This window comes from Gymnoscopelus microlampas (assembly GCF_963454915.1).
Source record: "Gymnoscopelus microlampas genome assembly, chromosome: 14".
Classification (NCBI taxonomy): Eukaryota; Metazoa; Chordata; class Actinopteri; order Myctophiformes; family Myctophidae; genus Gymnoscopelus; species Gymnoscopelus microlampas.
This window is the reverse complement of record NC_139951.1, coordinates 50010011-50027108: the sequence shown is the minus strand read 5'-3', so window position 1 is coordinate 50027108 and position 17098 is coordinate 50010011. Positions and strand designations below refer to the sequence as shown.

The window sequence follows — 17098 nt, the reverse complement described above, 5'->3', positions numbered from 1 at the left end:
TGAATGTGTTGTTATTCACACGGTCAGAGCTGGTATTTCTGTCTGATATTCAATTATAATACTAGAGGTTCTTCAATGTCAAGGACCACCACAACTCTTGAAGGTGTACATATGGAACCAAATGGACCCATACGAGTCCATTTGGTTCCATGTGTACACTCTGAGTTACAGACCCTGTAAAGGTCCATTTGTCCTTTAAAGGCTATGGATGGATGTAGGGTTGTATTTCCGGTAGGAGACACAAAGAGTCTACTTTGTGTCTCCTACCGGATACATTAGCATCTTTCCAACGGTAATCAAATTATTGGCTCAGGAATGCGGAAAAAAAACCCCCAAAAAATCCATGAATTCAAGGCTTCATGAGGTGTGTGATTGATAGAAATTAAGTCATTTTTTTGGGTGAACTACTCCTTTAAGCTAATCATCTCTGGTCTACATCAGAGAAACCTGGACATTCACTGCCATCCAGTGGTCACATGCATGCACTACCACATAAGCTATGACTTAGTGTGTAAAAAAGTAAATAAACTTAATTAATTAATTTACACCTCTGCAAAAAAACATACGTTAGGGCTCATTAGGCACAACATGATTATAGAATGTTTTTATTTGTGTTTAATAGATTTTTAATGTATTTATATTATATTGTATATAAGTTCAGTTTAGTTTAGTTTATTTCCAGCTCTTTTGTACAACAGAAAGATACATGTATACAAGTGCATTAATGCAAATTTGAAAATCATAATCACAAGAAAAAAGGAGGTCCAAGGCACAAGTTCATGTACATGAAGTGTCCAAGAAGCTGGAAAAGGGGAGAATAATGCTTATCTAGCCCTGTCCCTGGCTCAGTTTGAAAAAGGAAATAAATAAGAAATAAGGTACAGTGTTTACAACACAATTCAAATGAAAAGAATAATATATGTATAAAAAATGATATACCGTAAATGTATACATAATTTATATGTTATATTTACATTAATTGATACATTAATTGATACAGCACGCTCACATTCATAACTCTCTCTCTCTCTCATGTGAGAGTTAAGACAGCAAAGAGCATCATAGTGTCACCGCAGAACGGGCGACGCAGGACTCATTGAAATTATGATTAAATAATAATAATTATATATTGATAGTATATAACACTAATATGATATAATACCAATAATAATTACAATCATTTCATAATATATATTATCATCATAATAGTATGCTAATACCATTATTTGTCCCTATAGTGACTATTTTAACTATTTTAACTATTTCAGTCTATAACTTATATGTATTTATTTATGTATTATTATTAGGTTAATACAATAATATATGATGGTAATATAATAATAGTACATCATTCTATAGTGATAAGGATACAATACAGTGTATAATACATCATTTTACTCTACTAGGGTATCTTCCAGTTTATAAATGTCAAAGAATATTTGTTTTAGTTTCCTTTTGAATAGTTTGATGTTGGGGCTTTTTTGTATATCATCTGCTGGCCCATGTGACAAAAAACACATGAACTTGAGTGTATTACTGACTGACTAGGTTGTTCTCTGATGTAGCTCACACATGTGACGCTTTGTGAGCTTGTAGATCTTTATTGCATTTGGAAACTGTGAAATGGGACATTCTGCATAATGAGTACTTTCTACTTTTGGTACTTCAAGTACATTTTGATACCAATACTTTTGTACTTTTACTCGAGTACATTTTGAATCCTGGACTTTTACTTGTAACAGAGTATTTCTACATTGCAGTATTGATATTTTTACTCGAGTAAAACATGTGAGTACTTTTTACACCACTGGTAATGAATGACGTAGCAGTTTTTCCACCGCTCCACTCAGTCAGGAACGGGTTAAGTTTTACGATGACGTCATCGTCAGCTGGCCCACGGGCACGTTGCGTGCGTGCGTGCTCTCTTCGTGCACGCGCGCGTACGGCACGTGCTCATGCGCTCGTCCATTCGTGTGTGAGTGCGCGCTTGCGCGTGACGGGAGCGCGCGCACAGCGCGTGGATGATTCAGCAGCAAAGAGCAGAGAGACATAGGGTAGAGTTTTACCTTATCAACAGGCAGAGTGTTGCCATGTCTCTGCCTGTTATAAGCAATACGGTAGAGTTTTACCTTAGGAACAGGCAGGGTGTTGCCATGTCTCTGCTCGTTATAAGCAACGTTTTTGATTGATTGATTGAATACTTTATTAGCAGTTTGCGAAAAGAAAAAAAAAGCACAGGAAAGTACAGTTCAATACAAATATAAAATTTTAAACCCAAGAAAGCACTATGGCTTGTTTCCATTGGGGTCCTTTACTCAATTCATCGAAGACATCGAAGGTTCTCAAACATATTCATGTCCCCAAATTAATTAATTGCACAATTAATTTAACAATTAATTTAATTTACACAAACTTTAAGCATTTTTCAAAAATAGCAGATCTATAAGCTCATATAGTGCGGCACTCGGTGCCGCACTATATGAGCTTTTAGATCTGTTATTTTTTGAATAGCCAAAGAATAAAAGGTTAAAGTGGTTAATAAGTATTGTGACGCTATATTAACACATTTTGCTGGGGACCCCCTGGAACTCCCTCAAGGACCCCTGGGGGCCCCTGGACCCCACTTTGAGAACCAATGCACTATGTCGTCGACAAAGACACAAACTCAGAGATCCACCGTCAGTCTGTGGTCTAAAGAGTGTCATTTATGAACCGTCTGCCCGTAAACATGGACACCGCTACTAAGTACGGTTCTCAACCATAGTTCTCAACGGGCCTGGGCTGGAAATGAAGGCCCGGCCTTAACTGGGCCCTAACAATTACCACAATGTTAGACGCGGAAACCCCCCAAAAACGGGATTTTTTAAAATTATATATTATATTTTAAATATAATAAAAAAAATTATAAAGCTTTTTTAGCAGACTAATTAGCATACATTTTCTACCTAAGTCGCGCTCCACCACCACGCCCCCCTTTAAGTTGCAGCCAGGCACCTCTTCCTCCTCCTTATGACTCACAGACACGGTAAAAATAAACACCCTATGACGCAGAGAGGAGCAGCAGTCAGCCGGTGTTGTGTTCCCGTCCTACCCGTACACAACACACACACATTAACACACAAACACGCACACACACACGGAACACGCACGGTTCTGTCCATGTGAAGCAGAGGGTTCTGGATGAAGAACTTTATATGTTTGGTAAAGACAGCGTGACGTAAACAAACCGGACCTTAAAACGATCAGGAATCATATCGTATCGTATTCGAATCGTATAGTATCCGTACCGTACCTTACCGTACCGTACCGGACCGGACCGGACTGTACTGTATCGTACCGTACCGGACCGGGACAGACCGGGACAGACTGGGACGCCAGAAGGTGAAGAAACTGGACCTTAAAACGATCAGGAATTGTGTCATATCGTATCGTATAGTATTCGTATCGTACCGGACTGTATCGTATCGTATCGTATCGTACCGGACCAGGACAGACCGGGACAGACCGGCAGACCAGGACGCCAGAAGGTGAAGATAGAGTCTCCTCTGGCTCTGCTTCTCATTGGATGAATGTCATGATGATGACGTCACTCTTATTAATTAATGATGGTGTTAATTAATGAGCGTTAATGAGGGCCGTCATTACCGAGGAGGTTATTCTGACGTCATGGAGCTGAATCAGCTCAACTGTGAGTAATGCTTTATTCTCTATCATTAGTGTGTGTGTGTGAGGATATACTCATTATCTGCAGTGGTGGAAAGTAACTGAGTACATTTACTCAAGTATTGCACTTAAAATGTAGGGTTAACACAAATAGTTTTTTGTTTTTTGTTTTATTAAGAGGTTAAATATCATATATTGTGACATTACTATAGAGTGTTTGTTCAGTAACAGTGTTAAATAGCTCTATATTGTGATAGTAATCATTACTATAGAGTGTTTGTTCAGTAACAGTGTTAAATAGCTCTATATTGTGATAGTAATCATTACTATAGAGTGTTTGTTCAGTAACAGGGATCTCCGTGTCTCTCCAGCTCTTTAATACACATGTTCAGGTGGGATGGCAATTTCAGCCAATCAGGAGAGAGTACCTTATCAGCTTCATTTTTATAGAGTTCCAGTTCCATGTGTGTGTGTGTGTGTGTGTGTGTGTGTGTGTGTGTGTGTGTGTGTGTGTGTGTGTGTGTGTGTGTGTGTGTGTGTCAGCTCACTCCTTTGTGACATCATTTCCAGTTTCACTTGTTTATCCTGCATCCTGTATGAGTTCTCCGTCCCGATTGGATGAAATAGGTATCCCGACCTGAGAACGCATGTTCTGTTCACTAAAGAGCTACGTTAACAGGGGAGACCCTCGCGTTACTGTGGCGTTACAGAGCTGTAACTGTAAGGGTCCATTTTGAACCCCCTCAAGGAGGGACCCCCGCTTTTGAGAACCACTGAATTAGTGATTATTTGACCATTACTGAGGATAGTTTCTGAAGGCAGCGTGTCATATATATTCAGCTTTATAGAGCACCGAAGTCTGACGTCATTTACACATCCTAGGTTTGTCTACCTGGTTCGCGGTTTTCCACCCCCGTGCTATTTTCAAATATTTTTGTACTTTTACTCTTGGTACTTTAAGTACATTTTGATGCCAATACGTTTGTACTTTCACTCAAGTAAATTTGGAATTTTGGACTTTTACTAGTAACAGAGTATTTCTATATTGCAGTATTGGTACTTTTACTTAAGTAAGGAATTTGAGTACTTTTTCTACCACTGGGCATTATGAGCAGGATAGGATTCATCTACCCCCCCCCCCCCCCCCGGGTGGAACTGTAAGAGGCTGTGGGCGTGTCCTCTGTGCCTGTAGCCATGAGGATGTACAAGCGGACACACGTTGTCGGCTCTGCCACGTCTACTGTCACTTAGTGTTGATTTTGACAGCAAAATTTTGATTCAGCTTTAGTCACAGTCTTTTGAATCAAATTCCATTTAGTTTTAGTCATATTTTAGTCATCTGCAAGGTTTTAGTTTTTGTCTAGTTTTACTCGACTTAAATATCATAAGATTTTAGTCGACTAAATCTACAGTTGATTTAGTCGACTATAATGTATCTTGGCAGTCGCTTGACAGCGTCGTAATGCCTGATTTTATACTTGGTTGCATGCTGAACATAGCAGATCTCACTGAAAATGTAGCAGATCTACAAGCGTTGTGAGCTTGTAGATCTACAAGCGTTTTGAGCTTGTAGATCTGCAAGCTATATTCAGAGCGCAACACCCGAGCGCAACCAAGCATAAAATGTCTTGTCTTTTAGTTCTACTGGATCTCTTCTTCTCCACTAGATCCCTCACTGACATTTTAGTCTAGTTTTTATTTGTTGAGGAAATTGTCAATATATTTAGTCTTAGTTTTAGTCATCGTAGCTTAGTTTATATTTAGTTTTCGTCAGTGAAAAAAGTCAGGACTTCGTCATAGTTTTAGTCGACAAAATCAACACTGTTTGTCACATGACTATAGATAGGGAGTAATAGATGCACCAAAGGACTCTGACCTCTGATGACACTTTAGTGTTATGGTTCTTGTACTGATTGCACTGTGGACACTGCTGTTACTTTCAGTGGCGTGCACAGACATTTTGAGGGGCAGGTGCTCAAGTAAATTATACTTTTTTTTGTTTACTTGGTCTGCTCTTTTTCCCCTCTACACCTATACCTCTTTGCCAAAAATAGCCGATCTACAAGCCCACAACGCCTCGCAGCGCGAGGCGTTGTGAGCTTGTAGATCGGCTATGTTTGGAGAATGTTTGGCCCCAGAATAGGGATGCTGGAGTTCAATAATATGTCTAATCTGTCCTATAATAATGGAAAGAGATATAACAGAAGTTTTCCTCATGATATACTGTATCTTAGGGGGGAAAGATTTGACATATTTATGTGGCGTAATAATATGACATTAATGTAAGGTGCTATAAAGTGATAAAGTCAGGGTTGCCGTGGATGAAAAAGGTTATTGACAGGGATGACCTGAGATAAAAAATAAAAAAGAAGTTTAATAATCATTGCTTTAGGGTTATCGTACTGATGGCACGGTTGACAAAGACACTTTTTGTTGCCTAAGGGGGTCCCCAGCAAAATTAGTTAATATAGTGTCACGATCATTTGAACCACTTTAACCATATTTTATAGTTTGGTTATTCAAAAATCATGAAAACTTGTGCAAATCTTTGACTATATATATATATATATATATATATATATTTTTTTTTTTTTTTTTAAAGCGAACATTTGTAACTCAAATCTTTGCTTTTCGGGGTGGGGTCCCTGGAACAACATATTTTGAGATGGGGGGGTCTGTGGCCAAATACCTATAATTTAGGGGGGTCCTTGACATGAAAACGTTTGAGAACCACCACCAAGCAAGCGAGAGTCACATGTCCAGCTGTGGCTGAGGATAGGTTTTATTGTACAGTACAGGATACAGTATCAGGGTAAATAGTGTTTTATTGTACAGTACAGGATACAGTATCAGGGTAAATAGTGTTTTATTGTACAGTACAGGATACAGTATCAGGGTAAATAGTGTTTTATTGTACAGTACAGGATACAGTATCAGGGTAAATAGTGTGAATATGTTTTGCTTACATAGTGGGTTGTGCTTTGGATGGGATAGTGTGATCAGTGTGATGACGGTGTAACCTTGTGTAGTTGTAGTGTGTGTGTGTGTGTGTGTGTGTGTAGTGCAGGATAGTTGTACAGGTTTATATATACTATAGCAGTGGTTCTCAAACTTTTTCATGTCAAGGACCCCCAAATTGACACTTATTAGCCCGCGGACCCCCATTTGAAAAGATATGCCAAGGACCCCCATAAGAGAAGATTTTTTTACGGCTCTAGCAGTGATTCTCAACCATTTTAATTTCAAGGACCCCCAGTTTGACATGCATTAGGGCTACAGACCCCCATTTAATGGCATTTATATCTCTGGGACCCCAATTCATATTGTAAAATCAATGTTAATGTGACCCTAACGGGTCCATTTGGTTCCATTTGTACACTCTCAGAGTTACAGAACCATAAGGGTCCATTTGGTTCCTGTCCATCATTTAGCTGGGGACCCCCTGGAACCCCCTCAAGTACCCCTAGGGGTCCCCGGACCCCACTTTGAGAACCAATGCTGTAGTTCATTGTGGACGCTCAGTGCTCCTGTAATGTCATTGTCTTTGTATCGCTATATCTGTAACTCTTAACTGCTGTTCTGCATCTAGGCGACGTGTGGCCGCAGATGTGTGTGGCCGCAGACCCCCATCTGAACATATGTGTTGTAACAGGGGACCCCCATCCGAACATATGTGTTGTAACAGGGGACCCCCATCTGAACATATGTGTTGTAACAGGGGACCCCCATCTGAACATATGTGTTGTAACAGGGGACCCCCATCTGAACATATGTGTTGTAACAGGGGACCCCCATCTGAACATATGTGTTGTAACAGGGGACCCCCATCTGAACATAATGTGTTGTAACAGGGGACCCCCATCTGAACATAATGTGTTGTAACAGGGGACCCCCATCTGAACATAATGTGTTGTAACAGGGGACCCCCGTACAAGATATTTTGTGTTGTTAAAATACTTAGATCAAAATCAGCTATTTTCAAATAAGGAGGTAGGTTGTTAAAGTGATGCTATAGGAACTCATTTGGCTGGAACCCCCTCAAGGACCCCTGGGGTCCAACTTTCTCTTTGTGTCTGTCCCCCCCCCCCCCCCCCCCCACACACACACACACACACACACACACACACACACACACACACACACACACACACACACACACACACACACACACACACACACCACACCCCACACTCCGCCCAGATAATGACTAGGTGCTGTGAATGTTGAATGTCTTGTTCCAGGACATACACACACCCTGAGGGAGGGAGAGACACACACCACACACACACACACACACACACACACACACACACACACACACACACACACACACACACACACACACACACACACACACACACACACACACACACACACACGTTTGTATTACTATACTTGTGAGGACATCGACACTTTAGGGCAGCCATGTTATGAATGCCATTTAAAAAAAAATATTGCCATTTTTAACCGTAAGCCTAAAGCCGAAAAACAGCAGATCTATAAGCCCACACGCTGCGACGCGTTGTGGGCTTATAGATCGGCTATTTTTCGGTGCATGACACTGGCGCGCAACTAAGTATGAATCATGTTAAACTCTTAATTCCAATCCCTAAACCTAACCTCTAAATGTCTAATCCTGACCTGAATGTTTTTCTAATTGTAAACGTATCTCTAAAAATGTTTTTTTTAAACTATAAAACAACCATTTGTCTTGTGAGGAAAACTGTCCTCACAATGTATATTACTTCAAATTCTACTATACTTGGTCCTCGCAAGTATAGTAACACAAACACACACACACACACACACACACACACACACACACACACACACACACACACACACACACACACACACGTCTTGAGAGTGCCCCTGAGGTAAAAGCATCACAAGACACTAATCGTGGTACACATTAATAGATGTTTCCCAGAAGAAGAACTTGTGAAAATGTCTTTTTTTTTGGGGGGGGGTCTCGACTCTCCAGCTAAACACGTTTGAGAACTAAAATCTAGTCGATAACCTTATCGATGGATTAAAGGAGAGTTCCAGTCATTTTAGGTGTTTGCTTTGATGTGTCGCTAATCGCTCACCAACGTACCAGGGCCAGTTGACTTTTAGCTTTAGCTTTAGTTACTTTGCAGACACAAAACATCACAAACACTTTAAGACCCGTTTTATGCTTGGTTTGAAAACAGGTCATTTTACTGGAAATGAGTTACACAACATGTCAGCTGTTTAGTTAGTGTGAGACACCACACACACACACCTGTAAAGAAAGTGCACATTGAACATTATTGTTGAGAAAACATGATGCAACTGTTACGAACACGCACGCACGCACGCACGCACGCACGCACGCACGCACGCACGCACGCACGCACGCACGCACGCACGCACACACACACACACACACACACACACACACACACACACACACACACACACACACACACACACACACACACACACACACACACACACACACACACACACACACACACCTCCATTAACAAAGGACAGTCTCTCTCTCTCTCTCACACAGTCTTTTCCAATGTTTTCCGCACATCAATTATCTATTAGATACCAGATATTTAGAGAGAGAGAGAGAGAGAGAGTCTGTCTGTCAAGACAAGGTCCACAGTGCAGTGTAAAGACAGACATTACACGATAGGAGTGGCTGAGAGAGTGTGTGTGTGTGTGTGTGTGTGTGTGTGTGTGTGTGTGTGTGTGTGTGTGTGTGTGTGTGTGTGTGTGTGTGTGTGTGTGTGTGTGTGTGTGTGTGTGTGTGACTCAAAGTAAACATGTCATAATGTAGTTCAGTCACAGACAGGATGGATGAGATACTGTCAGTGGTGTCAAGTAACTAAGTACATTTACTCAAGTAATGCACCTAAGTACACTTTCGAGGACATTTTACTTTACTGGAGTATTTACCATTTTCAATACTTTTACTTCTACTCCACTACATCTCAGAGACTTAATATTGTACTTTTACTCACTACAATTATTTGACAGCTTTAGTTAGATTCTTTGTAGATTTAGATTATTATTACAAAACATACATTAACCCCTTCAGCCCTATATATATATACATTTTGGCCATTTGAAAATAGCCGATCTACAAGCTCACAATGCGACGCGATCGTGGAAAATGTGTGCAAATCTTCGAATATATAGAATATAATGTTTTAAAGCGAGCATTTTTAACTCCGATCTGTGCTTCTGGTTTTGTTCCAGGGACCCCCAAGAAGCAAAGATTTGAGTTACAAATGTTCGCTTTAAAAAAAATATTTATTCAAAGATTTGCACACATTTTCAAGATTTATCAAAAACATTTCAAATATTTTTGAATAGCCCAAAGACATCTTAAAATGACACAGATACGTTAATGAGGAGCAAAGTTATACAAAGTAACAGGGTGGAGCGGATGGAGGCAAAGAGTCGGGAGTGATTTGTGACAGAAGGGAACCAGTAAGAGTGACTTTTACTAATTTTAACATATTTTTAGTATTTTTACTCATTTTAAGTATTTTTACTCATTTTAAGTATTTTTACTCATTTTAAGTATTTTCTTTAGGAGTGACGAGGATTGACAGGATGAGAAATGACTACATTAGAGCATTGGTTCTCAAAGTGGGGTCCGGGGACCCCCGGGGGTACTTGAGGGGATACCAGGGGGTCCCCAGCTAAATGATTTATAGGAACCAAATGGACCCTTATGGGTCTGTAACTCTGAGAGTGTACAAATGGAACCAAATGGACCCTAACGGGTCCATTTGGTTCCATTTGTACACTCTCAGAGTTAAATTAACATTGGTTTTACAATATGAATTGGGGTCCCAGAGATATAAATGCCATTAAATGGGGGTCCGTAGCCCTAATGCATGTCAAACTTTAATCCTTAAATTACAATGATTGAGAATCACTGCTAGAGCCGTAAAAATCTTCTCTTATGGGGGTCCCTGGCTTATCTTTTCAAATGGGGGTCCGCGGGCTAATAAGTGTCAATTTGGGGGTCCTTGACATGAAAAAGTTTGAGAACCACTGCATTAGAGGACTTCAGGGCAGAGGGAGTGACGTCAGGACGAAGGTATTATTCTATAGTAGAGCTATTAGCTGATCGCATAGATTAGGGTGGAGTTCTGTAGTCACTATCTATCATACTCTCTCTCTCACTTTGCCTCTGTCTGTCTGTGTGTGTGTGTGTGTGTGTGTGTGTGTGTGTGTGTGTGTGTGTGTGTGTGTGTGTGTGTGTGTGTGTGTGTGTGTGTGTGTGTGTGTGTGTGTGTGTGTGTGTGTGTGTGTGTGTGTGTGTGTGTGGATGTCACATGCAGTCTGTGTTCAGATCGTTATGATTAGAATAATTATTGTCTGTCCATTAGAGATCCTTTTTTTTGTTTAATTGAGTGTCGTTAGTTTTGATCATATTCAGTCAAACCTCATCCTGTTTTGATTGATTGATTGAAAATGTTATTAGGCAAAAGAATGTAAAACAACACAACACTATTCCATACCTTGGTGGCCGTGCTGTAAAAGGAGAATTTGCCCATGTTTGTTTTATGGGTGATACCAGATTGTTGTTTGCGCTGTTTTTATTAGTCAGTCTAAAAAGCATTATTTTACACTTTGGCTACTCAAAAATAGCAGATCTACAAGCTCATAACGCGGCACCGAGTGCCACGCTATGAGCTTGTAGATCTGCTGTTTCTGAAAAATCGTGAAAATGTGTGCAAATCTTTGAATATATATTGTTTTAAAGCGAACATTTTGAACTCAAATCTTTGCTTCTGGGGGGTCCCTGGAACAAAATATTTTGAGATGGTGGTCGGCGGCCAAATACATGTCATTTTGGGGGTCCTTGACATGAAAAGGATTGAGCACCACTGATATAGCAACATACGTTTTTTGTAGAATCGGCTTCAGGTCTTGTTAATTTTCGTTTTTTTTAATATTAGGACAGTAATATTAGGCTGCAACTTCTTACCTTGCCGAGTTACCCTGTAGCTATCGACGTTGACCCTGCAGTTCGTCCTCTTACAACAGTACATTGAATAAACTCCACTGGTTTATCAGTGCGATTTGGATGTTTGTCAAGTGGAAATACCTCTTTTTCACTGGTTTTAAGCTTTTGTGTGTCCGAACCTCAGAGCACAGTCCACATTGGCGCTGATCATTTTCACAGCATGGCAGGTGATAGGCTGTAGAAAGCCCTGCTGGTTTGCGTCGCTTTGTAAGCGGCCGTGCTTTACCTACTGTCTCACTTACGTGGGTGTGTAGTAGCTACTTATAGATGGATGTTTGTTACTGTGCTATCATAGCGAGATCCATCCACCGCTCCGACCGCAGCCCGTAGCTTACGTTTCCTAACGAGAACGGGCTCTCCATCCACCGTCCCAAGCGCTGATGGCCGCAAATCCACGTTGTAGCGACGGTCAGAGTAAACGATGTTACATACAAACTTCTGCTGTCGTCATAATTATGAACTTTCAAGTGAAATTTATGGGGGGAAAGGGAGGGAGGAGTCTTGCCTGCCTCTGTGTTGAACCAACGTGGTGTGTCAGGCTCAGTGTGACCAGACGCACGCACACGCACGCACGCACAGGCGCACGGCTAAGCGTACACAACAGATTCACTGGGTGGTGTGGCAGCGTGATGAAAGAATTTGTTTTTGCATCGGTAGGTCAGAAAAAAAAATCATTTTCTTTTCTTTAAAAAATAAAACATTCAAATGGAAATTTCAACATCGGAAGATTTTTTATTTTTTTCATATTCAAATTATATTTGAATCCCGAATTTAGTTCTGACAGCACTAGTTGGTCGTCATGGCTGCCAGTTCCCACCTGACATTGTGTGGGAGTTCAGACTGCTCCAAACCGTACTGAATAACTGCTAGCTTACATAGTGTCTTAAGACTAGGACTTAAGTCTAGGATATACAGATCATCAGAGGGTGTGTAGACTCTGTGTTTGTTTCCAAAGAGGATGATACGATCTCCCATCATGCAACAGCACATACAATACATCTTAGATGGTCCTTTCCCCTTGGGCTCAACTTTCTTCCAGGAGAAGGTCTCTGGACTGATTCTCCACAGATCATTGACGGTCTGGTTATCGTTGTAGCCACAAAATATGTACAGCTACCCTTTGTAGGTAAAGGCTGAATGACTCCTGCGTCCTTTTGGAAGAAGCTGTGCAGACGGTGTGTTAAGCCAGCAGTTGGTCTCTGTGTCAAACACTCTGATGGTGTTGTAGTAGACCTCCTGGTACCCCTCAAAGCCCCCAAATACAAACATCTTTGTTCTGATGATGGTGGCAGAGTGATATTATGAACCAGGTGGTGGAGTTCCTCTGGTGTTAATTAAAGACCAGACCATTGTGCTGGTGTCCAACTTGTAGATGTCATTAGTCCATTCAGTCAGCTTGTTGTATCCTCCATAGATAAACATGACCTTCTCCAACACACAGGCTGAGTGGTAGAACCTCTCCTCTGGAACAGTCCCAGAAACCCTGGGTTTCAACCATATATGGGCGTCGACATCAAATGCATAAAGCACATTGTAGTACTCCCCTCCCCAGTTTCCTCCCCAGACATAGACTGTATCTTCTACCAGCACAGCTGTGTGGCCCTGGCGCTTGGAGGGAACCTCAAGGTTATGTTCTCCTCTTCCAGGCATCACCGCAGGCGACTTCACCCAGCGCAAAGACACTGAGTTGAAGACATGCACCTCAGTCGGTTCCATGTTGTCGTAGGTCCGTCCATCACAGTAGCGTCCAAAGGAATAAACCTTGTGCTCCACTGTAACAGTAACATAACCGGGTCCTCCTGGTCCTCCATTCAGATGTACCGTCCAGCTGAACATGTCTCTCACGTCGTAGATCAAACTGGATTGGTCAAGTCTTGCTCTGTAAAAGTATAGATTCCTGTCGTGAGGCACTTACCACTTATTGGCTCAGTTTTACAAATGTCACACAAATGTTTGACAAATCCACAAAGCCGATAAGTTGGTTGTTTAGCCAATCAAGGAAGCCGGTGATGCTTTGCTAAATTAACAGGTTGAACGCTATCTCAATCACAGCCAAGGCAGTCTGATCCACTGTGTTGACAAAGTATTTCCAGGGGGAAGTCACTACATAGAGCCAGATTCATTGGTAGAAGATGCTAAATGACGGTGTGTTTATTTGAAGATGCAGTTTTAAAGGACACGGTCGTGATGACGACATTGTGATGTCGTTGCGTGATGATGTCACGACTCAGATTACCCAATGACAGTCTGTGTTCAGATCGATATGATTAGAATAATGTCTCATGTCTGTCCATTACAGATCCTTTTTAGCTGCTCTATACCTGACTTTGTCCGTGTTCACCGTCAACGTTCTGATTGGTCAGACCCGTCAACGTTCTGATTGGTCAGACCCGTCAACAAAGTTATTGGTCAAGCTTCACGTGACACATGGTTATAAACAGATTATAAACACATATCGATGACATAATGTATCAAAGTCGCCGCTACCTTCACAGAGAGTGTGATTTTTTTTTTAATTGAGTGTCGTTAGTTTTGATCATATTCAGTCAAACATCATCCTGTTTTTATTTAGTCAGTCCAGCATCGTAGTCTTCATCTTAGTCTGAGAAAACCAACCATAACTATTCTAGTTCAGTTAGTTTACTCTATTTTATAGTTACAATATATAACTATATATATATAACTAATATAGGTTAAAAAAAGAAGCTCTAAATCAGGTGACAGCAAAGACAATGGTGAACAATGTATTACAATCGTAGTGTTAACTGAAGACATAACTAACTGTCTGTCTGTCTGTCTGTCTGTGTGTCTGTCTCTCTCTGTGTCTCTCTGTCTCTCCATGAAATGACAATAATAGCTTAAACAGAGAGCTTTATTATTCATATGTTGTTAGATTATTGTTGCCATAGTGGTGGTAACAATAGCTGATGTGGAGCTTAGGTGAATCCTGTTCTAAACGTGTCGTTATGTTGTTTAAAATAGTCTGCTCTGAATTGTTACTTACTGTCAAACATCAGCTGCAGTTATTTAAGGTGGAACTTTAGATTCTAACTGTGTCTTCACAAACAACATTCACAAGGTGATCATTTGGTGCTGGTACCATCAAAGAAGAATTCATCGTATTAACGGTTCCACAACATCTTTTTTTTTCACTGTGTTCAAGTGATGTTTTCGCCCCTCTCCGTCCGTCCGTCCGTCCGTCCGTCCGTGAACAGCTAATCTCCTGCACCGTTGGACCGATCGACGTAAAACTGTACACACACACACACTCCCTGGATGCCAGAGCAGTGACTTCCAGGGGGAATGTAGTGACTTCCAGGGGGAAGTCACTACATGCAACCGGATTCGTTGGTAAAAGTTGCTAAATGACGGTGTGTTTATTTGAAGATGCAGTTTTAAAGGACACGGTCGTGATGACGACATTGTGATGTCGTTGCGTGATGATGTCACGACTCAGATTACCCAATGACAGTCTGTGTTCAGATTGTTATGATTAGAATAATGTCTCATGTCTGTCCATTACAGATCCTTTTTTTTAAATTGAGTGTCGTTAGTTTTGATCATATTCAGTCAAACCTCATCCTGTTTTTGGGGCGGTGTAACCGCCCCCTATAAGTGAGTTTTGGACACTGACCAATCCTGCACCATGATTGGCCAATAGTCTACAACGCAGTCTACACCCCTAACCCTTCCAAAGTCAATGCAAATCTATACTTTTGCAAAGTCAGCCAATCACATTACAGCTAGTGTCATCACCACTAGCTGTAATGTGATTGGCTGACTTTGCAAATTCAGGACTTTGATTGGCTAGCGAAACACATGACACATGTGCAGCCCTATGAATAGCAGTATGGACTTAAAAAAAGTCATTTATCCTTTTTTTAAGTGAGTCATGTTGTGATGACCACACACCGCCCACTTCACACTGGGTGTGATTTTTATTTAGTCAGTCCAGCATTGTAGTCTTCATCTTAGTCTGAGAAAACCAGCCATAACTATTCTAGTTCAGTTAGTTTACTCTATTTTATAGTTACAATATATAACTATATATATATAACTAATATAAGTTTAAAAAAAAGGAAGCTCTAAATCAGTTGACAGCAAAGACAATGATGAACAATATATTACAATTGTAGTGTTAACTGAAGACAACTTTCTGTCTGTCTGTCTGTCTGTCTGTCTGTCTGTCTGTCTGTCTGTCTGTCTGTCTGTCTGTCTGTCTGTCTGCCTGTCTGTCTGTCTGTCTGTCTGTCTGTCTCTCTCACTGTCTCTCTCTGTCTCTCTCTGTGTCTCTCTGTCTCTCTATGAAATGACAATAATAGCTAAAACAGAGAGCTTTATTTTTCATATGTTGTTAGAATATTGTTGCCATAGTGGTGGTAACAATAGCTGATGTGTAACTGTGGTGAATCCTGTTCTAAACATGCCGTTATGTTGTTTAAAATAGTCTGTACTATTATTTACTGTCTAACATCAGCTGCAGTTATTTAAGGTTGAACATCAGGTTCTAACTGTGTCTTCACAAACAACATTCACAAGGTGATCATTTGGTGCTGGTACCATCAAAGAAGAATTCATCGTATTAACGGTTCCACAACATCTTCTTTTTTCACTGTGTTAAAGTGATGTTTTCGCCCCTGTCTGTCTGTCTGTCCGTCCGTGAACAGCTAATCTCCGGCACCGTTGGACCGATCGACGTAAAACTGTACACACACACACTCCCTGGACGCCAGAGCAGAGCGCCACCAGGAGGCCGATTTTCGCAAAACGTTTTTGATATTACTAGTACAGATCTTGTCCAAACAAAACGCAAATCGGTACACAGTATCTCTATAGTCATGTGATCAAGATGGATCTGTCCATTTTTTCATATTCCATCCTGATTGGCTAAGATTGGCTTACAAAGTTTGGAAGGAGTCGAGCGGTCCGTTTTGAACAAAATGCTTCAAATCATCAATCATTCTGGTTGCCGTGAAACTTTGCACGCTCACAATCAGTTACGGGCCCTGGCGGAGCACAGGCTAAACAAAATGGTGAAACCAACTATAGTTAAGGGTTATGGCTTTAATTTATGTTAACTAGATGTGAGGGCCCTCACATCTAGTTAACATAAATTAAAGCCGTCGAGTGGTCCTGTGCTGAGCAACCCCGGACAAACTTCTGGAGGTCATTTCAATTACAATAGTAAATATAAGATAAGATAAGATGCTCGTTTTTTTTTTATATAAGGACAGTAATATTAGGCTACAACTTCTTACCTCGCCGAGTTACCCAGTGGCTATCGATGTTGACCCTGCAGTTCGTCCTCTTATAACAGTACATTGAAAAAAAAAACTTTCACTGGTTAGCTTACGTTTCCTAACGAGAACGGGCTCTCCATCCACCGTCCCAAGCGCCGATGGCCGCAAATCC

The 17098-nt window shown here is 40.9% G+C and overlaps 1 protein-coding gene and 1 pseudogene across 2 annotated transcripts in view; one reads left to right on the top strand and one right to left on the bottom strand.

The window, feature by feature from the left end:
- Positions 1-3063: 3063 nt before the first annotated feature.
- Positions 3064-17098, top strand: part of LOC311060287 (uncharacterized protein) — a 50281-nt gene continuing 36246 nt past the window's right edge. Inside the window, exon 1 of the mRNA XM_084078423.1 lies at positions 3064-3688. The gene's annotated coding sequence lies outside the window, so the exon portion shown is untranslated. The remainder of the gene's footprint in view (positions 3689-17098) is intronic.
- LOC311060289 (kelch domain-containing protein 3-like) lies at positions 12473-13522 on the bottom strand (annotated as a pseudogene). Its single transcript has one exon. The product of its transcript is annotated as a kelch domain-containing protein 3-like (transcript).